Here is a 23,042-nt window from a genome sequence, read left to right as displayed (position 1 = left end):
ACCGGAAGTGTCCACGTGGAGGCAGTACCGCACTGTTAATGAGAGGAGCAGAGTCAGCTGTCATCATACTGCTCATAAAAACAAATCATTTTGTGAATGACTTGCTTCAGGTGGATTTGTTCAGCCTATGTCAAATGATGACAGTTAAGCTTACATTATCTAAAGTAATCTAGTACTTCATTGCAATTTCAGAGAAATAACTGTGCTAATTCTTCCCACACTTTATCAACATTTGTGTCTGTTTCACTTCCTGAATGAGGGATTGTGTCTCTAGTATTCTGACAAAATCTGAATGACTGTTTAGTGAATTTTCTTTTTTAACATACAGAGCCTTAAAGTCTCGTAATTATAACGTTTATGAATATCATAACATCTCTTTGTTCTTTATCTTTATCATTTCGTTTCATTGTGTTTGATCTCTCAATAATTTGCAGTGGGTAACAGAAAGAACGCAAACTTTTTTCCCTAGCTGTCCTTGTGACGTTTAAATTGAAAACATGTTACAAGTCCTTGACAGTAATCGGATTACTGTAAAGCGGGAGCGGCTGCGTAACTGCGCTGCGCTCCGGAGTCTCATAAAGTTAGTGCGCGAGGCGCGGAGCGGGCAGACAGAGCGAGGCGGCGGAGCGCGCGCTGCACAGAGAGGAGCTTCGTCTCTGAGAAATTAATATTTCATCTCCGGCTGACCACACAGTAAAGCTGCAGGGACAGAGTGTCAGCAACTGTCAGGGGATACTCCAGGATACAGGTGCGAGGTGTGGACGCACGAGACCCGCGGACATGTCCACGCTCTTCCTCATGTCTGATTCTGACACAGCTCTTTGATTTCCTCCCCAAAGAAAGAGGCACCACTCCCGATTTTTTTCCGCAAATCCAGGACCAAATGTCTCCCAGACCCCCCTGTGGATTTTAGCAGCCCCCCCGATGCTGTGAGAGGCGTTCAGGTGCGGGACGGGAGTGGGACAATTACAGGTAAGAGACATGCAATCGACCCCGGCGGGAGGATATTCTCTATTAGGAGTTCCTGAAAGAAACTCAGTCATTGCACGTGCTTTATTTTCCATCAGTCTTCATCAGGACTGAGACACCTGACTGTTATTAGAGCTGATTTAACTGTCACATTCTCCTGGGTAAAGCACACATTGATTGTTAATTTTTCCTTCTACTATTTGATTGTTACACATTTTTATTTTTAACAGTTGAACTAATTAAGTATAAATTCACTCTCCTCCACTGACAGACATCCGCTGCAGTCTCTGTTGCTGTGCTGGTCTGCAGGGGATGATAACTGGATTTAGGGAGGACTGTTTTCATTTGACTTTGTCATTACTATAAATGTGCTATGTTTCCCCCTTGGATAATCACCTCATGATATCCTGTGTTCCAACAAAAGTATTTTAGTTCGCTTTAGTTAAGTGCAGTTTTCCAGCAAGACAACTATTTCAATTTACTTTATTTCACCAAGTCATGAATTGCTCAGTATAGCCCCGGTCGGGGTGACTGCTTTAATGGAGTCCATGGAGGCTCACAGTCAGGGAAACACTCTCGGTACAGTGGTATTCTGTCTTTATATTTCTCCAGAAGTACTGTAGCAGACTGCTGTCAGGAAGTCTTCTCGTTAAGGTCCATGTATGGATCTGACCTCCTGCACTGAGACTAATGCGAGTTCAGCTGAAGCTAGTGCTGCCAGTCCTGTGATGATGAAACACAGATACACAGTGGCACACACACACACACACACACACACACACACACACACACACACACACACACACACACACACACACACACACACACACCAGTAGGGACATAGGACATGCATGCTGTCAGGGATGGTACAGAGGACAGACACAGCAGAAGGACAGATGTGTGTCTGCTCACTGCACACTTTTTACAGCATTCGTTTTTAACAGTTGGAACTGCTGGCAATCAACTCTGAGAAGGTAGCTACTACTCTTTTCCCCTGCCCTTTGGTTTGAGCTTTGGTTTAACTCGGGCATAAAGAAACTTTTTGAGAGGGCATTTTATTTTATTTTGAAATCTAAATGTGTACAATTAAGGTCAAATGGTATATGCAGTGAATATGGTAGTTTGATTTATTTTCAATGTCGAGTTGATTCTCAAACATAAAATGAATTCTCCAGCTGTGAATATTTTTTAGACCTGTCACTAATACTGAAAGTTCAACTTTAATATTTACATGTCAAATTTATTCTCAAAAGGCTGAAAAACTAAAGATGTAAAGAGTGAAAAACGTCCCCCTCTGATTGATTTCCCCCTTATATCCAGCATTAGTCCCCTTCCAGAGTTTTGCTTTTAAGAGGAGCTAAAGTGTTACAAAGAATGTTATTATTTTCCCATCATACAGAAAACAAGAAGATACTGAGCAACCAATCATATTGACTCAGGTGTTTTTAGTCATTATGAATGATTGGACATCCAGTTGTACTGTGTGTGTGTGTGTGTGTGTGTGTGTGTGCTCCTGCCCCGGAACTGCAGATGGAAATGAGCTAAATACCGGCGTACATCATGTGTTCTCATTTTAAGATATTTATAAAGACTGGAAAGCTATAAAATAAATCACTTAAACAGAAACTGTGGCCCCTCAGTTAGACCAATGCAAATACGCAGTGGAACTGTTTCTAAATAGGACCTTTCCGCTCACTCATAAAAACATTTTTAGACTAAAACTTGTTATTATTTTTATATTATATCCTGTTAGTCATCTCATGAGCCCTCAGACGTATCTTGTTAACTTTTAAAGGACCTGGATATTTAGATAAAAAGGTTCAAACTAACCTGCATATTATATCAGTCACTCGGGACAGTTCATTCTGCATAATTAGAACATTTCATTTTGATAATTTAGGAACACAAATGCAAAAAAATGTATTTAAATATATTTTGAATGCAATTATGTATGCATGGAAACTATATTTAAGTATAATCATTATTCCATTAATGTTTATACTCTTACCTTGAAGCTGGTAAAGGAGGAGCTCTGACTGAACTATATATACTGTATACTGCAGCTAGCCTGTGATTTTATACATTATTTTAACCTATGAAAATACATGATCATTTTTTATTTTATATATATATATTGTTTAATATATTTGGTTTTATTAATCAGAATTTTTAAAGTAACTAATAAATGTAGTGAAGTAAAAAGTGCATCTGAATTGTAGTGGAGTGGTAGTACAGTATAAAGTAGGTTATAAAAACTATTATCTGTAAGTTGTACTTCAGTAAAATAGTTGAGTAAATGTACTTAGCAGGCTATTACTCCATGAGATCACACAGCCCCTTAGAACTGAAGCATTAGCTCATCCACCATTCATGAGCAGGTCAGACCCCCCCTCCAGCTGGGAGACCTGGTGCCGGCTGTCTGGCCAGCAGCGACGGGTCAGCCAATGTCACCTTTTTCTCCACAGGGTCACATGACCTTGCCTTCCCGCTGCCTCGCATTGATCTGCAGCGATGTGACCGAGGCTTCGCCCTGATGACCCCCCTCCCCCCCCGCTGCTGCTCCTTCCCCTGCTGCCCCTCCCCGCTGTGGCTCTCTGTGCGGCTCATGGACCGACTGCTCTTCTGTAATGTTACAAAACACAGAACACTGGAACTGAATGTCTAACAGTTAACATATGTGTGACAAAACACATATCAGTACTCATTACTAAAAACACACGCTTTAATGAGTTATTACAACTTAGTCATTCACTAAGTAAAGCAGATGACATCTTAGCTGTGATGTGAATACTCTGTTTGCTGACTCAGCTATCCGGTCCTGAATATATCCTGATTCCTGTGAGGGACTGGAAGAGTGCTGATCTCTTCGTCTGTTTGCTAGGCGTCACCTCAGGCCTCTGTGAGAGTCCAACCTTATCTTATGTACGTAGGACAAGTCCTTAGTGTCCTTGAACGCTTCATTCTCATTCCCCAGTGCACCATGCCTCACCAATGGATGCATGCTTTTCAGCACGTTGTTAATGCTGTGAATTCCAACAGAACCGTTAGTTCGTTTAGGCGGCAACATGACCTGCTAATGTTCAGTAAACAGTTAAAACAAGAACACTGTTAATGTAAATTCATTCATGTATGCAAGTAGTCAACATGAACCGTCACATAAAGAAGAGGTTTGAAACATGTTGTAGATTTGGAAAATTCTTGTTAAGGAACAGATAAGGTTTCGTTAAAGCATATGTTTGGTATGTTATTTAACTTTTGTACGAAGGTTACTTAAGTTACGCAATCAACAAAAAAAGTAATTGTGGAATTTTGGTTTCACATGTGACACAAGCATAAATCTGCACTATAAAACCTGAAACGTAGTCTTTGATTCAATGTATAATGTCAACAGATCTCACATGTAACTGTATTAAGTTAGTTGAAAGCAATAATATTAAGTGGAACCTACTGTTTTTTTATTAAACTTAACGTTATTGCTTGTTACTAACCAAATTCAGTTATATTCAACGTCTCAGTTTTTTTAGTGTGCCCGGTGAGGGTCGTGAGATTTCTGGACCCATGGAACCACCCTCCTGATTTAAAAATTCAAGAAAATTATCTTAGAACTGCTGAGCAACCTGCCTTCAACAGCACGTCGGACGCAGGATGTGCATATACGTGCTGCAAACTGTTGATGACATATCCACTGGCAGGTTTACCTCATTGTCTGAAGAAATACCCTTGAAGACGAGACTGGACATATTTATCCTTCAGGTATGAAAGCTTGTGATGGGTGAGTCCACAGCACAGGCCGCCCAGGGATTTATTCCACTTGGCTCCTGAGGGCCTCTAGTCTCGAGGAGGTCAGGAGCTTCTGTGTAAGGTATGGAGGATGATTGACACCCACTGTGCAGCTGTCTTAGTGAGCAGGAAGTGAGGGCTTTTCTCCTCTCTCACTCCTTCTGTTTCATTTGGAGTTATCCAAATTAATTTGAATAAACAGGAGCTGTGCAGAAAGAGACACATTGTACTTGTTTCACTCCGACCTGTCTGCTTCTCTTCTCCATCCTCTAATTATTTCATGTTGGCTGCTGTGGACATTTCTTGAGCCATGTGACTGAGCAGGATTTTGACGTTCATGTGTCCGACACTAAAGATTATAATGAAATGTTTTTAGTGGCAGTACTTGCCAGAAAGTATGCACACATGTACTAACAGATCTGACAACAGACTTGAAAATGGACCCATCCGTATATTAAGATGATCAAGGTGCATGTTCAGCAGCCAGCGTGGATGAAATAATTGCAGCGTATTTAAAAATGAAAAGTAGTTCATAATGGAAGTGTGTCTTAAACCATTTTAAATATAGTTGCAAAGACATCTAGAAATCATGTCTAAAACTGACATTAGCAAGGAATATATTTTTTAGGACCCTGATCAAATGCTTTGCGTCGAGCCATTTTTCTATCCATGTACTTAAGGGATGTTTTTGATCATTACATAGTGCGAGGTGACAGGAGGAACAGAGGACTGACCTGACTTCAGTTAGGACCATTTACTCATCTACATTTCTACTGAAACCCTGAACAAGTTCCCAGTTTATTCATATTAACTACAACACTTGATGCTAATGAAAATACAGTTGGAGGTGAAAAGTTACACTTAAACTACTTCTGTCAGCATTAAATTATCATTTGCAACAGACTAGAATTTAAAAGCAACAAGCATTTTTTACATTTTTCAAATAGAGCTGTACATGTGTTTTTCTTTTTATATTTAAGCTTCTATGAAGGTTTTCAGATGAAGAGCAGAGGGTCGGTGTAATATTTTAGGACGTCATCAGCCTTTTTTTGCTTTTTGTAGTTATAGTATTGAGTTGAATGTGCTGTTCGATAACTGCTAGCCCCGGTAGCCAAATATTTAGTGAGATACTATCATGTTGTGAAAGTTGGAAATAATACATCAATGTTTACATCTAATACACTTTGACTTTTGGATTTTACACTACTACCAGTGTTTGTAATGTTTGGATCACACAAGTCCGAAACAATCTTACACAAACATTTATTCCAAATCTCCAAACAGCACTTATTACTTATTTACTCATACTTTAACCCCCCCTGGAAAACAAAAATAGTTTGGACCACATCAGGACCAAAACCTCTCACCATGAAAACACCTTCTTCCCATCTTCCTTCTGCACCACCCCCCCCAAACATAAAGACCATGCGTTACATTACTGTGAGCCCTGCACCTCCCTATCTATGGTTTGCACATTTCTGTTCAGCATTACCTCTTGTTAAAATGTGCACAGCTGTTCACTTCAAATTCGAAGATTTTCCTCATATTCTCACTCTACTTGTTTTTAGGTCTTTGTATATTTATATTACCTTTAAATAATTATCTTTATTTTCTTATGTTAAATCATTTTAAAAATCCCTCTCTTACAATGTGTTTCCTTTTAACTGTGATTATGTTGACACCGTCTATTTAATAGCATGCAATAAAAAGCTGCGCAAAATGTAATGTTTATTTCAAATTGGAACGTTATAAATGAAGTTCAAACCAACAAAATACTCGGTACAGCCCTCATTCAACATGAACTGAATCTATGACCATGAAATAAGTCACACACACATCCATCACACACACTCAACACCAATTTGCATCGAACGCAAACTGTAAGTGCAGAATAATCCAATGTTCTTAATTCCCCAGATTCAGATCACAGCCTAAAATCAGTTCATGAAATCATACAATTACTGATATATATGGCGACCACCACTCCTAAAAGATAACCCAGGCTAAATAATATTTCATATTTCTTTAACCAATGAGATGAAACGTCTTGGAGTTTCTCTAAAGGTTTGAAATAGAGTTCTGCTTTCTTAGCACATGCTTCTGAGGTCTACTGTACATTTGTTGCTGTCAGAATCCCCCCCCACCCCCGCCGCATGTGTAGTACGAGATCCTACTCCACCCTCACCCACCAGTCAGACTTTATTCAGCTGAGATACTGTCTTAATGCAGAGGGAAGGAGAGACAACAGGAGAGAAACTGCACTGAAACATTGACTTGAATTAAATGTATTATGGCAACACATTTCACATAACTGCATTAGCTTAGGCAATCATATTGACTTTAAATAGGAATAGGTTCAACTGAATATTGTTGCTTTCAACTTAGGTGAAATCTGTCGACACAATACATTTCATGTTTTTTCAGAGTGGAAAAGACAGAGAGTGATCCACTGGTCTGTGCCCCCCCCCCCGTGTGGATGTTTTATCTCTCCTGCAGCTTCTTAGTGTTCTATGTGTGTGGCCATGCCCCCGTCACGCAGGATAAGTCCAGTCTCTGAACAAACACACCAACACACACTTTGCAAAAACATCTCTCTTCCCCACTCTCACCCCCTTCCCCCCTGCTGCCGGATGGTGCAGAGCTGTGGGCCTTCAGTTCTTTCATGATGTGAGCCAAACCCATCTGGGACTCAATATCCTGTTTACCAGCTCTCAGCACTCTAGAAACCACAATAATACTGAGCCCCGGCAAAGTTCACAACTCATTACGGTCCGCTCAGGTCGCGGCCAAGGTCGCAGTGCTCTCCGTTACCAAGTCTTCACTGAGCACCGACAGGCCTCTGCTCCAACACACACGTCACGTCATGGTTCGTCAGCACAGCCCTCACAAACCAAACCGCCATGCTGGTCCAAGAGATTATCCACTGAGTGATTTGATAGGCTAGCCTGTAGTTTGAGAAATAAAACTATTTCATGTGGTGGATTTTTTTCAAAACGTAGTTAACTGTGGCCTCGTTCAATTAGGAAATAATTTCCTCTATTTAAGTGTCCACTTAAGATAAGATACTTTATTGATCCCAAATGTGTTACAGCAGCATGTTTAAAGGCATCGCACATCATTTGATGATAAAAAGAATAGAAAACAAACAGAACTAAAAAGTAAAAATATATACAAGTTGACCGTGAAAGATAGAAATCTGACAAATAAACAGGGCCGAATTACAGCTAACACAATTTAAAAGTAGGATATTATTTATATTAAATCTGCAAGGAATAGCATATTAAATTAAATATGAATGTAAAATGTACATTGTGAAGAAGAAGTCCACTTTGAAGTCCAGTTAACAAAATATAAATGATATAAAGAGAAGTCTCTACATGATACCTAAATATCTCTTTATTTTTCCTTTGGCTCTTCTTCAGTTCATTCCTACTGTTCATCTGACTGAACAGATTGTCACAGCTGCTGTAGTTATTAGATTAAGATCAACTTGTATTATCCCCAGAAGGGAAATTCAGTTCTTCACTCTGAATTACACACACACACACACACACACACACAAACACACACACACACACACACACACACACACACACACTGTCAGGGATGGTAACAGACAGAGCAGAAGGACAGATGTGTGTCTGCTCACTGCACACTTTTTACAGCATTCGTTTTTAACAGTTGGAACTGCTGGCAATGAACTCTGAGAAGGTAGCTACTACTCTTTTCCCCTGCCCTTTGGTTTGAGCTTTGGTTTAACTCGGGCATAAAGAAAACTTTTTGAGAGGGCATTTTATTTTATTTTGAAATCTAAATGTGTACAATTAAGGTCAGATGGTATATGCAGTGCATATGGTAGTTTGATTTATTTTCAATGTCGAGTTGATTCTCAAACATAAAATGAATTCTCCAGCTGTGAATATTTTTTAGACCTGTCACTAATACTGAAAGTTCAACTTTAATATTTACATGTCAAATTTATTCTCAAAAGGCTGAAAAACTAAAGATGTAAAGAGTGAAAAACGTCCCCCTCTGATTGATTTCCCCCTTATATCCAGCATTAGTCCCCTTCCAGAGTTTTGCTTTTAAGAGGAGCTAAAGTGTTACAAAGACTGTTATTATTTTCCCATCATACAGAAAATAAGAAGATACTGAGCAACCAATCATATTGACTCAGGTGTTTATTCATTATGAATGATTGGACATCCAGTTGTACTGTGTGTGCGTGTGCGTGTGTGTGTGTGTGTGTGTGTGTGTGTGTGTGTGTGTGTGTGTGTGTGTGTTCCTGCCCCGGAACTGCAGATGGAAATGAGCTAAATACCGGCGTACATCATGAGTTCTCATTTTAAGATATTTATAAAGACTGGGAAGCTATAAAATAAATCACTTAAACAGAAACTGTGGCCCCTCAGTTAGACCAATGCAAATACGCAGTGGAACTATTTCTAAATAGGTCCTTTCCGCTCACTCATAAAAACATTTTTTAATCTCTCGTCTTTCCTGGGGTTTGCTTTTACTCCTCTTTGATTAGCATAGCTGACTGATCACGCGCTGGTGCTGAGTCATTATTAAGTGTTAGCATTTTCAATTACCTCACACCTCCCATCTCTGCCACCCTGTCTCCTCTGAGGCAGATGCTGCACAGCAGGAGAAAAGCAACAAAATGCTAATTTCATTGTCAAATTGTCTGATTGTATCACTGAAGCAAGTTTTCCTGTACTGTATTTCCTAACAGTATGGTGTGATCAGATCCTATGCAGCTGTCAGGAATGGGGGGAACAGGCTTTGGTGCACAGATATGAAGGACTTCACAGAGAATTAGTTTGGTTCTTATGGAGATACAACATAAATAAACAGTATTACATTCTATCTGTGCTTTAATCCATGTGCATATTACAGCTGGTTGATCACAGAACGTGTCCTTTCTATATTCATGATCAGGGTTAAATATGAATCCATGCTGTATGTTGGTTTTGTGGAAAACTGAATTGTGTGTGTGTTTCCCTCTGGCAGAGTTTCAGTCCCACACACACACGGAGCCGCACGCTTGGTTTGGATCACTCTGCACCCCCTGGCTATTTAACCCGGGGGCTGTAACCTAAAGACCTGATACTGGCAGCCTGTGGCTTCCAATCTGACCGCTCTCCCCCACTTATCTGGCAAATAAGCTCTTTTAATTGCTTACACACAGAGCCCTTATCAGGCCATGTCGTGAGCATGGAGATAAGGGTTACACACACTCAGGCATTAGTAACAGGATGAGAGGACCACAGAAAAACAGATCTGCGGGCTCCCAGGAGGACGAGGACTCAGGAAATAGCTGTAGCCGTCCTATTCATTTCAAACTCACAGAGCCGGCCCTGCATCTCTCTGTGGGATCAGCCAGGCTGCTGTTCCCCAAATCAAAGCTCATTGGAATTATCTCCTTAAGATGTGTACTGGGGTTCTCAATGGGCAGGCTGGGAGTGTGTAAAATCACACAGGTTGTTGTGCAAAGCCTCCTCGACAAGCTTCTTTTTCAAGATTAAAAGAAAATTGTGGGGCATTCAGAATCTTTATAGCTCTTTGCTGTCCTTTCTGCGCAAACAATGACAACTTTCAGAAGAACACAGCAAGGACACACTCCATCACAGTGACCCTGCTTCAAATCAGACAACAGGTGATTTAGAGAGGAATGTGTATGGATTAAGTCATTCAGTCTTTGCTCAGACTCTGGTGACCTTCATTTCCAAAGAGATGTGGGTTGTTGGAGTTTCACTGTGTTTTGTTTTGACCCATGTGGCCCGCATGAAGAGCTAGTCAACACAGCGGCTGGGTAAATGTCAGCTACACCGGCTTCTAATGAGAGCACAGAGTAAGAAGAGGGCTGACACCATCAGTGCTGAGACGCTCATTTACATTCTGCCAGGCGACAGCTGGATATATGAGGGAGAGAAGCAAACAGGGGGGGGGGGGGCTGGAGGAAACTTGTTAGTATTCGGTAAGCAAACAATTCTCAGAAGCAGAAATGATGTCATCGGTTAAGTTGAACCTCAGAAGGTAGCGCCCACAGCACAATTTAAAATGTTTTACAAAAATAAAATATGGGTCTTCTAAAAAAAATGACTTTTAGCAAAGAAAATTGTGTTTACTTCAGCATAATCTAGTGTGTTACTGCTGGTTGTTGTTGTTTTACATTCACAATTTTGTTTTGGTTCAGTCTCATCAGAGACCATGTTAGCAACTAGCTAATTAGCATGGTGGAGCATTGAGCAGCTAAAGAGTTAGTTCGACATTTCCCAGAGAGGAGTTGCACTGTAGAAACTGAGACGTTGACTTTAATTAAATGTATTATGTCAACAGATTTCACATAACTGTATCAGGTTAGTTAAAAGCAGTTATATTTAGTTCAAAGAAAACAATATAGGTTCAACTTTATATTATTGCGTTCAACTAACATGATAGTTGTGTGAAATCTGAAAAAAAGAAAAGATTATACAACAACACTTGAGTCATGCAGTGTACTTCAGTTCTTGATGCTTTAATGAACATTACAACAATAAACAGGGGTGTAACGGTATTCGTATTCGTCCCAAACAGTCGCGGTTCGGACGTCCCTGTACATGCAGTAACATGACGAATACGCTTTTTTTTACGAGTGGTTAAAAAGTCTGTCACTCAGGGCAGTATCCATTACACTATAATCCTGGGGGGCGGTATTGTGCTAAAAAGCTGTTTGCCAGCCGCCCTTAAACAACTAATGAAGAACAAGAAGAAAACACAACAAAACGAACAAAATACAAGAAGAAGAAAAGTTAGTATGGCCAAAGCCCGTCTACGGAAAGCCCCTTCACTCTCTATTCACTCCCATTGTACCGAATTTGGCTGCAGTTCACCTAGGGGGCGATCGCGGGCGAGTGCAGAATACATGGACCCCTATGGAGCTAGGCGGCTAGCTACATCATTCTCCTAGCATATCGTCTACAAAATCCAAAATACTACTGTGGTTTCCGAGAGGTCGACAGGGATTTTTCGTCAAAAGTGGAATAATCTGGGGGTCATAGCCTTTTGTTTTCTTACAGGTTGGGCAGTTGCGACCCAGGTTCTGCTAGCATCTGGCTAATGAAAGCCGATTGGTCAATGAAGAACTCACGACTGGTTACGACCGAAGAATACGCTTTGTGGTACCTGTCCACAGAACATCAACAACGATTTGTAAATTATGAGTATCAAATAATGTCACACCTTTTCAAAACATGTAGAGCCGAGTTCAAATCAGTCCCACGGAGCCAAATCAGCTGCGATCGTATGCAGCTGTTGCTGCGAGGGAAAGGAAAGGGAAGGAGAGACACAAGGTGCCGTAAAGCAATTTATCACGCATGACGTCATCTGATTTACAAAAACCTAATTTTAGTCAAAATCAAGCGAATATAAAATACTAGCTATGTGTCGTTTGTGAGGATTATCCATTCCATGTTTAAAAAACTATAGCAGTGATTTAAAAAAAAATTATATCCAAAGAAATGTAGGAATCTATGGGTGGGGCTCCATAGGACCACATTCATTCTGCACTGGCCCACCAGCGCCCCCCAGGTGCAGTACCATACCGGAACGGTTTTGAGAGTGAACGTTCTCGTCAATATTAAAAGTTCTCTGGTATGGCGAGTTCAGATAACACACAGGAGCTAGAAGACCCACCCAGATTTGCCAATCGCCGGAGCCCGGCAAAAGAGAACAGCAGTTCAACAGGTTATCCCCGCTGTTTACTTCACTGTTCTCTGTTCACTACTGATAATGTAGACAAACCCATTCTTTTGAAGAAAAACTCGAAAATAATGATTAATAATAATGATATTTGATTAACGTTTTTTTAGAAGCAGTGGCGGGGCCAGAGTATTTTGTCTGGTTCAACTACGGTGGGGCTAACCCATACAGCGGTGGGGCTCCAATCAATGCCATAATTTCAATGTGAATATATATTCAATAAAACAACACCCTCCCACAGCTAGAAACACGCACGTGCGCGCACAGACAGACAGACAGAGAGACAGACAGAGAGAGAGAGAGGGGGTAAAGTTAATAGTTACGTTGTCCTAAAGCCACATATATTCTACCACACAACAGTCAAGAGTCAAAACACATCTCCAACACATTAAGTATGCTAATTAGGCAACAAGACCCAGCAAGGAAGAGCACCACCACTACCCAAAAAATGTAGGCAGGCGAAGCAGAAAGTTGCGTCCATCTCAACCGAATATTCAAGCCAGCTGTATGTGCCAAACCAGGCAGCATTGAAAGATCTCTACTGATTATTAGCCTTGAAGAGTACATTTTCCTGATGGGGCGCCGCAGTCCATCCCCGGGTCGTTGGCTAATGTCAGTGGTAGCATTAGCATCGTGGACAGAGTCCGTGCCCACAGTGGTTGGCCGTGCCCACAGTGGTTGGCCATGCCAGCCCCTTTCCTCCTGCTGCTGCTCCATCCCCTGCTCCATATCCTCTTCTTTTTGCTCATCTTCATCCGGCCGAGCCTGGCACATGGAAGACGCGGACCGGAGTGGTCATCTTTGCCTGCACGTGTCAAAGGTGTGTCCTTATCCAACACGCCCGCCACAGCCATCTGTTGTTCCGTCCCACGACGTTTAAAAACAAATGTATCCATGATAAAGTTTGACCTGAGCTCAATAGGCTAGGAGCACAATAGAACTTCCGGTTAACTTCCGTGTGTTGAGTGTACGCTCGACTACTTCCGGTAGGTTGTGTTGTTGTGGAGATTGGAGACGCCAGTTTAGAGTAGCTGCTAATAATTAGATTGACAAAGTTTAAATATGAGTGGATTTCGGGTGAAAGAGAGGCGGTTGGCGTATCAACGCGTGAAAAAGACCGCACTCCATTGTTGTGTACCTCTTTGTACGAATTCGTCGAAGTACAATAGTACCATAAGCTTCCATAGCTTTGCAGTGGGTGTGTCGGTGAGAGCCGGATGGATGGTAAGAGTATGGCGGGACAACTTCACCCCAAGGAAGACGAGACGTGTTCACAGCAGGCAAACATCTACTGACTTATATTTTAATTAATTATTTATTTATTTGAATTCTATATCAACTTGGTCTCCCTTTGTGTTGTTTAATTTCCCTTAAGTGGGCCTGACTCATTGAATATTAGTTGGTTTTATGGTAGGGCTAACCCCTACCCTGGCGCCGCCTATGGACAGAAGTGTTGGTGTGTGTGGGTAACACTGTACTCCCATCTTTCTACTAATGGCATAATGGCCTCACACAGTCACAAGTTAATTACAAATGTTAGACATTGCTCCTAAAGGCACAGATTTGATCTTGATTTGTATTTATTTTATACAGTTCTGTATAGCTTTTTATTGATTGTGATTGAAACACTTTATTTATTTTGTAATATTTTCAAGAAATTATTTTTAGTTTTACAGCTTATTGAACCTGTTTGTTTGACATCAGACAGTATAGATACTATGGCCATCTGAGTGTGTGTGGTGCTGTTTGTGGTTTGTTTTAACTGTGTAATACTGTTGATTATTCAAAATGTTAGAGTTCCTTATTTGTATACTGAAACTTGCACCACTGTTCAAAATAAATAACAGCAAACCTGGAATTATGCATTTGGGACTCTTTTTAGATTTTTCTTGTTGTACCGACCTGTGACCCCCCAAACCGAGATACTTACCGAACCGTGAATTCTGTGAATCGTTACACCCCTAATAAACACAAACAAAAAAACAAGCAAAGCTTGTTACCCTCGACACAACGATCACAAATATACAGATATATAAATAAGGAACTTCATAAGAATTTCACAAAAAGTTTTGATCCCCTTGTATTTAGTCATGAACACAGGAGAGGAAACAATTTGGATCAGACTTAAAAAATGGATCATCCAAATTGTTGTCACAAGCCTCTCTATTCTTTGAAAATAAAATGGGTACAATAGAGACAGATCTATTTTGGTATCACTTATACAGGACCTGGTATTCATATAATTGATGCTTCAGGTATTGATCTTCCCAACCCTGCAAGCGACGGCCTGGCACACGTGAGCAGAGAGATGATCTGAAGCCTGGAGCTCGACGGCTTAAAACAACACACCTTTAAGTTCAGGCCGGCCGTTTCCACTCACAGCTGTCTGGGTAAAGTTTACTGGGTTGGTGGCATTTCATCTACATGTTGAGCATAATTATCTACAAATGAAGATAAAATAAGTCAGTGAGTGTGATCCTCTGATCAGCCGCCAGTCTCGCAGTAGCAGTGGAGGCCATGATGATTGTATATTTCTTAGAGCCTCTGCAGCTCCCTATCCACTCCGGCTCAATGCCAGCCTACTATACACTAGCTGGAGAGAGTCAGAGGAATGCACTCACAGATTGAGATACAGTAACATGGCAGAGCAGAGACCCGCTGTGCTTCCCTCTCAGGACTTGGCTCTGCTGATTTGGTAATGTTCATGCCGGATGCTCAAGGTGCAGCATGGGATGGCTGCCAATCTGTTACAGTATAGCCTGGAAGATTCAATTTCCGGTTACAGCCATCAGCGAGAGTTAAGTCTCATGGGTTTTCTTAGAGATTTTAGGGGAAAATATGAAGTTTTACAATAAACATTACTTAGCTTTAGAGGTGTTGCAGAAGGATGTTTTTGTTTTTGGAGTGAGCCGGGTTAGCTGTAATCTGCTTCCAGTCTTTGTGCTAAACTAGTGGCAGAGGTTTCTTAACCAAATGTTTTTCCTCATTGACTGAAAATTCTGAAGGTCGTCGGCCATATTCACAGATTACATTACTCAGAGCGATCTACCAGTACTTTAAGTTATTCACAGCGTGTTGATAGACGGACTGTAGGCCTTCAGACGTAAAATCAAACCTAACTTTATTTAAATAGCACTTTTCATACACAAAAGGCAACACTAAGTTCTTAAAAAAAACAAACACAGGTAACAGATAACAAGTAACACATGTGATTGATAAAAACTGAAGTCAATAATCACAGGACTGAATACAACAAAATAAAATATAAAGAAAGAAAATGTCAAATCGTAATAAATATGTCCTCAATCAAAAGACAGATTAAAAAACACACCTCCTCTCCTTGCTGGGCCTGAGTCTGTCATCCACACACTCCTGATCCCCGACTCTAACAACGGCAATCGTACCTCGTACCACCCGAAGGCCGGAGGCAGGTTGAATAGAACAGACTGCGTGGCAGGTTAAAGGGGATTTAATGCCGCTGTTGGATGATCCCTTTTCCAGAGTTAAGAAGCCATTCTTCAGATTGTTCATGAGATTAAAGTTGTATCGTGGAATCAACTTGGCATTTATTTGTCAGAGAAACAACACGAATATACGCACAAATACTCCGGATTCCGGTGCCTGCGTGAAAACTTTAAGCAAAGGAAATGGATAATGTGAGCCATGGAATGTAACTTTTTCTTATTATTCCGTAAGTCTGCGGTTAGTAAAGTCTCTGTGACATCATTTAGAGCTTTTTATTAACATATACATTTTGTCTTTATTAATGTAAACTGTTAGCATTTAAGAGAAGTTGTGTATGTCGGACAGCACTTACTATCACCCATGCATGCTGTCATGGGCTGTTTCCATTCAGTTTAAACACTCCCCAAAACCCCAGGACACAGATGATTCGTTTCCATGCAGTTTACTGGGAATCTTGTGAAACTGTAAACACAGAACAATGAGATACGATCAAGCTAACCAAATAGCAAGCAACGGTAAAGCAGAAAGCTAACTTTAGCACTAACTTAGCCTAGCAACACAATTAGCGTCTTAGCCGTCTGAATATACTGCAAACTCAAAATACTTGATGACGTAATGTTATAACATGCATTAATGCTTACAGACTTTGTCTTAGCAAAGAGAGAGAAAGAAAAGCCTTTAACTGAGGAGCTGATGACTGGATGTGCTCACGCAACTGTACATGATCGCGGAATGGCAAATTGACTTCCTGTCTCCCAGCATACACTGCTTATATATTGCCATGGTTGCAAAAATAAACAAATCGCATTAAACTATGAAAGCAGAGTAACAAACACATTTCTAAAGGCATAACTCATGTAGTCACAGAGAATCTATATTTTCTAAAAATATCATCCCTCTAAGTGTTTGAAGCACTGATTGTGTATAGAGTCCGTCTGAAGATCACTGAATTCCAGTCTCTAATGTGGCAGCCAGGGTTCAGCCTTCAGACCCAAATTAAACGACCATGAAAAATCATCTCTCCCTGGCAGGCACACACTAATGAAAATGTATGTTGTTTCAGGCCTGTCACTGGGGAAGGATCTTACTTTTTCCGATTCATTTGAGCAGGCAGATGTTTTTCAGTAAAAAAGCTCGACAAGCTAGGGAACAGAAAGAGTACGTAGAAGATAGTACCAGATCTGTTTCTCAAGAGTCATGGAGACTAAATCAGAGAATAAGTAGTAAATATTCAACTTTTCCATTGGTTACAAAGTATTTATGGAAAGGTTAAATCAAATAACCATTGTAGTGTTCTCGTGCAGTGTGTCGAAACTCTGACTAAACACTGAGTTAAACCGTAGCCAATGAGACAAAGTCGTAGTAAGCTTGACCTTTTACTTTCACTTCTTCATCAACAGACGGTGAAAACTGCAAATACAATAATACAAAAATATTGTGTCTATTTATGACAACCTTATGACTAACATCACGTTATGCATAGTTATAAATAACAACAGAAACTGTCCAATACTGAAATGAGGCATTCTGATTGACAATTGCATCACTTTTTAGCTTGTATACAACACATCAAACAGTTTTTCGAACTAAATCCATCATAATATAACATCTTCAACATGTCCTTTAACAATCAAACAACTCACGGCATTGCCACTCTGATGCCTCCAAGTGGATGCTGATTGATTATGTTCCGATGCACATGTCGGCCATTCTTTCTACCCAGCTAAGTTCAACAGGAAGATCGCCGGAAGAGACTGAACCGGAAGTGACTAAACCGGAAGTGACGTCGTCGCAAAAACTAAAACAACAAAATAATATTAATTTTTACGTTAGCTAATTTAAACTGTAAAGTAATTATTTAAGAAATAAATGTAATAATATTAAATGCCTGGAGAGGCAACACACTCCCCGCCTGACCTATGTGAGGTCACTTAGAACTTGTACAGATCTTAAATATAGTCTGTCTATCAGTCTTTAGGAAGGAGCAGAACAATTTCTGCAGTCGGCCGGAGAAAGGTTTTGACCTTGCCTTGGTCAGTTGTTTTCACTTCGACCTTCCTTACATGTCCATCTTTCCCAGGGAAAGTGGCATTGACTCTGGCCATAGGCCAATAGTTGCGAGTGGCCTGCTTGTCCCTGAGCAGAACCAGATCTCCAACCTGAAGGTTTCTTCGGGGCACTGTCCACTTCTGTCTGTGCTGCAACGAAGGTAGGTATTCTCGACTCCAGCGGGTCCAGAACTGGTTTGCAAGGGCCTGGACTTGCCTCCATTGTTTTGTGTACAGGTCTTTGTCGGAAAAGTCTCCGGGGGGAGGTGGAACCCCCGACTTTTGTGTGAGGATCATGGATGGAGAAAGTATGAAGGGCTTCTCGGGATCCGTAGACACAGGTAAGAGTGGGCGTGCATTCATGATCGCTATGACCTCCGCCATTAGTGTGCATAGCACTTCATGGGTCAAGCGAGTGTTTTGCCGTTGAAACATTGAATCGAGGATTCTTCTGGCAACGCCGATCATACGCTCCCAGGAACCTCCCATATGAGAGGCGTGCGGAGGGTTGAATTCCCAGTCAGATAGTTCAGAGGTAAGCTCTCTAAGGAGGGCTCTTCCCTGGATCGTGACAGGTGCCAGTAGACCCAGGGGATCAAAAATACTGTTGACTGTGGATAGGACTCCACGTCGAGTGAATGGTTTATCCACGGTTGATGCAGAGTAGGTGAACGTGTCAGACGTGATCTCCCACAGTAGACCTAAGCTCCGTTGTGTGGGTGCAGTTTCTCCACTTAAATCCAGGTCTTTGACGACTGGAGCACAATCTTCCAGTGGAAAAGCCTCTGTGACTTCTGGACTGTTTGATACGAACTTGTGCAAGTGCAGGTTTGATTCTGCGAGAGAGGCCTGTGTTCGCTGGAGGAGGTCGATGGCTTTGGCTTCAGATGGTAGGGATATTAGGCCATCATCCACGTAGAAGTGTCTTTCTACAAACGCGACAGTATCGGCTCCATGCTCTCGTGAGCCCTCTCTTATGGCTCTTCGTAGCCCATAAGTTGCAACAGCAGGAGATGGTGAGTTGCCAAAGACGTGGACCTTCATCCGGTACTCAACAACTTCCTTGTTCACATCACTGTCCTTATACCACAAAAACCGGAGGAAGTTGCGATGGTTTTCGTGCACTAAGAAACAATGAAACATCTGTTGGATGTCTGCAAGAATTGCAACCCTCTCTTTCCGGAAGCGTAAAAGCACTCCAAGGAGGGAGTTGTTGAGATCGGGTCCAGTGAGGAGCACGTCATTGAGGGAGACGCCGGAGTACTGGGCACTGGAATCAAAGACAACCCTGATCTGATTGGGTTTCTGTGGGTGATAAACCCCAAACGTTGGGAGATACCAGCACTCCTCCCCTTCTGTCAGCGATGGTGCTTCCTCTGCATGTCCATTTGCAAATATCTTCTTCATGAATGTCACGTACTGTTCTTCCATTTCTGGTTTTCTTTTCAAGGTTCGTTGCAAGGATGCGAACCGATTGACTGCCTGCCCTTTGTTATTTGGTAAAGGCTGGCGTAGTTCTCTGAAGGGCAGTGGGGCGACCCAACTGTTAGCTTCGTCTCTGTAGACGTTTGTGTCCATTATCTTCATGAAGATGGTGTCTTCCACTGATGGAGCAGGTTTGTTGTCGTTCTCAGTACGGTTGAACACTGTCTGTCCTAGCATACTCTCTGGTGCTGTACCAGACCTGTTAAGGCTACGGGGCGTCTCCTTGACATGCATGAAGCTTGTACAGGGTTGAAAGATTGAGTGGCGACCGCTGTCTAGCACGTTTGTCTTGAACGTGTTGACTGTTGGTTTATGTACATTACCCAAGCACACTTTTCCTATCACTACCCAACCTAAATCCAGACGTTGGGCAAAGGGGGCATTATGCGGTCCGTTGACCTGCTGCCTTACCTTGTGTGCCCTAAGGACATCTCTTCCGAGCAGCAGTAGTATTTCTGCCTCTGGGTCCAGTTCAGGGATGTGCTCGGCAATGTGATGGAGATGAGGCTGATGAAGAACAGCGTTCGGTGTTGGAATCTCAGACCGATTATTCGGGATCTCATGACACTCAATGAGTGGTGGGAGAGAAATGAGCACTGTGCCATCCAGTGACTCGATTTCGAATCCTTCTGCCCTCTTGCCGGATGTTTCTATGATGCCGGAGCAAGTTCTGAGATGGTACGGGAATGGTTTGCTCTTCACACTGAACAGCTTGAAGAACTCTGGTCTTGCTAATGAGCGATTGCTCTGGTCATCCAGGATCACATAGGCTTTGATGGCCATGTCCTTTGAACCCTTGGGGTAAAGCTTTGCGAGACACATCTTTGAGCATGAGCGGCTCCACTGGCCTGGACTGCAAACTTCTGTGCAGCTTGCTCCAACGACAGCAATGTCGGGATCGTCTTCTCCCTCCCCGCCGTACTCTCGTGACGGTGAAGGAGCCTTGACGGTTTGAGGAGGTGGGCCAGGGTGCATGGCTGTATCATGACTGGTGCTGTTGCATTCAAAGCACTTCACAGAGAACCTGCAGTCTTTGGCAAGGTGAGAGATGGAGGCGCAACACTTAAAACATATTCCTTTCTCTCTGAGGAAGGCCTTTCTATCATCGAGGAGTTTATTCCTGAATGTTCTACACCTTTTAAGGGGATGGGGTTTGTTATGTAACGGGCAGTTCTTGTAAGGGTCGTTGGTTGTGGAAAGATCCGTTTTGTGCACTGAGATGGGTTTGTTGGTGTTAAAGTTCCGTGAAAATGGTTTGTCAGGTTTGGTGGGTGTTGTGGTGCTGCCTTGATGAATGAAGCTAGGGTCGCTACGCTTTTTTGCCTCGTAGCTAACAAAGTTGCAAAAATACTCGAAGGGGGGGAAACGCCCGTCGCTTCCTTCTTTGTACCGTGACCCTGCGGACACCCACTTCTCCTGAAGCCCGTAAGGGAGTTTGTCCACGATTGGTCCTATCCCGCGAGAGGTGTCCAGATAGGACAAGCCGGTCAGATATCCATCTTCTTTAGCACCTTGGATCTCTGCAAGTAGATCCCCAAGCTCACGTAACTTCAAGTGATCCTTGGCTGAAATCTTAGGAAAGTTGTCCAGGCGCTGGAACATTGACTTTTCGATGACTTCGGGGGCAGCATAAGATTCACGCAACCGTTCCCATGCTTTGTCTAGAGCCAGATTGGGGTTGTTGACATGCACCGATCGCATGCGTTTAACCTGTTCACTAGATTCTTTTCCAAGCCATTTGGTCATGAGGTCCAACTGTTGGGTTGCTGTTAGGTTGACTTCGTTGGCTGCACTTGAGAAGGAGGAGTACCATGCACGATAATTCTCGGGCTTGTCATCAAACTGGTACAGCCCTGAAGTCACAAGGTCTCTTCGTACCAAATACTGTGCCAAAGGCTCCCCTAAATTGGACGTGGGTGTGCCAGTTTGAGGGAAATGTCGTGGAGTATACGACGGAGCATGAGCATTCATGGTGGGGTTGGCTCTACTAACCTTAGCCTTTGTTTCAGTTTTAGTTGGGTCAAATAATTCTGGTGGAGACGGTTGCTTGATGTCTGCATTTTCCCTGCTGACAGGTTGTAATTGTGAATCGTCTTCCACAGGTGGATGCCATGATATGAAGCTGTCATGTGACCTTGCTTTGAGTGAGGGAGCAACGGGTAAGGGTGAGGAAGGAGAACGATTTTTAAGGCTGATCTGGGATAGAACGTATTCACTGGTGCGTTCGATTTTCCCCTTTTCGGATTCAGATTTCCCGTCTTCGATAACAGACTGCATCGCCTCTGCGTCTTCCAACACTCGAGCTGTCACTATGGCTGCGTCAGCTTCTCTATGAAGGGTTAGCACTTCCAACTCTGTGTCTAACCTTATAGTTTCCAATTTATTTTGAGCGTCTCTAGTAGCTCTTTCTGCTTCTCTAGCAGCCTTTTCCAATTTTAGCTTAGCCTCCTGGCTGGCATATGAAGCTCTCACCTTTGCTGCTTCTGCTTCAGCCCGAGCATGGGCTGCCCTTACTGATGATGCTGATGTTTTGCTGCTCCTAGCACTGCCGACAGCCGACCTGTTGCTTGTTGCCATCGCGACCACTTCAAAACATCCAATGCTGCCTTTTCACTGTAGTGTTCTCGTGCAGTGTGTCGAAACTCTGACTAAACACTGAGTTAAACCGTAGCCAATGAGACAAAGTCGTAGTAAGCTTGACCTTTTACTTTCACTTCTTCATCAACAGACGGTGAAAACTGCAAATACAATCATACAAAAATATTGTGTCTATTTATGACAACCTTATGACTAACATCACGTTATGCATAGTTATAAATAACAACAGAAACTGTCCAATACTGAAATGAGGCATTCTGATTGACAATTGCATCACTTTTTAGCTTGTATACAACACATCAAACAGTTTTTCGAACTAAATCCATCATAATATAACATCTTCAACATGTCCTTTAACAATCAAACAACTCACGGCATTGCCACTCTGATGCCTCCAAGTGGATGCTGATTGATTATGTTCCGATGCACATGTCGGCCATTCTTTCTACCCAGCTAAGTTCAACAGGAAGATCGCCGGAAGAGACTGAACCGGAAGTGACTAAACCGGAAGTGACGTCGTCGCAAAAACTAAAACAACAAAATAATATTAATTTTTACGTTAGCTAATTTAAACTGTAAAGTAATTATTTAAGAAATAAATGTAATAATATTAAATGCCTGGAGAGGCAACACAACCATACTTAATGGTTATTTGATTAACGTTTAGATTAGACTGAAGTATGGGTGTGTGTGGGTAATACTGTACTTCCATCTTTCTACTAATGGCATTTCCTATAGCTCAATTCCAACACCAGCAACCATCTCTGGACAGGCCAAGGTGCTGTTCTGAAATAAAGGATATGCTGGACTGATGGAAGGTGTCACATTTGTCAGTAAAAAATGAAAGCAGTGCCACAGTAACCTGGATACAGCACTGGATGTCTTCTTCTTCTTCTTCTCTTTTTCTTCTTCTTCTTTTTTTCTTCTTCTTCTTCTTCTTCTTCTTCTTCTTCT

At 42.0% G+C, this 23,042-nt stretch overlaps 1 protein-coding gene across 1 annotated transcript in view; it reads left to right on the top strand.

Moving 5' to 3' along the window:
• The first annotated feature begins 95 nt into the window (after positions 1 to 95).
• The window catches only part of LOC134879212 (chemokine-like protein TAFA-2), a 122,218-nt gene continuing 99,271 nt past the window's right edge, over positions 96 to 23,042 (top strand). Inside the window, exons 1-3 of the mRNA XM_063905577.1 lie at positions 96 to 110; positions 470 to 755; positions 840 to 972. The gene's annotated coding sequence lies outside the window, so the exon portion shown is untranslated. The remainder of the gene's footprint in view (positions 111 to 469; positions 756 to 839; positions 973 to 23,042) is intronic.

Source organism: Eleginops maclovinus, chromosome 17 (genome assembly GCF_036324505.1).
Source record: "Eleginops maclovinus isolate JMC-PN-2008 ecotype Puerto Natales chromosome 17, JC_Emac_rtc_rv5, whole genome shotgun sequence".
In the NCBI taxonomy this organism is placed as follows: domain Eukaryota; kingdom Metazoa; phylum Chordata; class Actinopteri; order Perciformes; family Eleginopidae; genus Eleginops; species Eleginops maclovinus.
The sequence above is the reverse complement of the archived record's forward strand: the minus strand, read 5'-3'. Positions and strand labels throughout refer to the sequence as shown.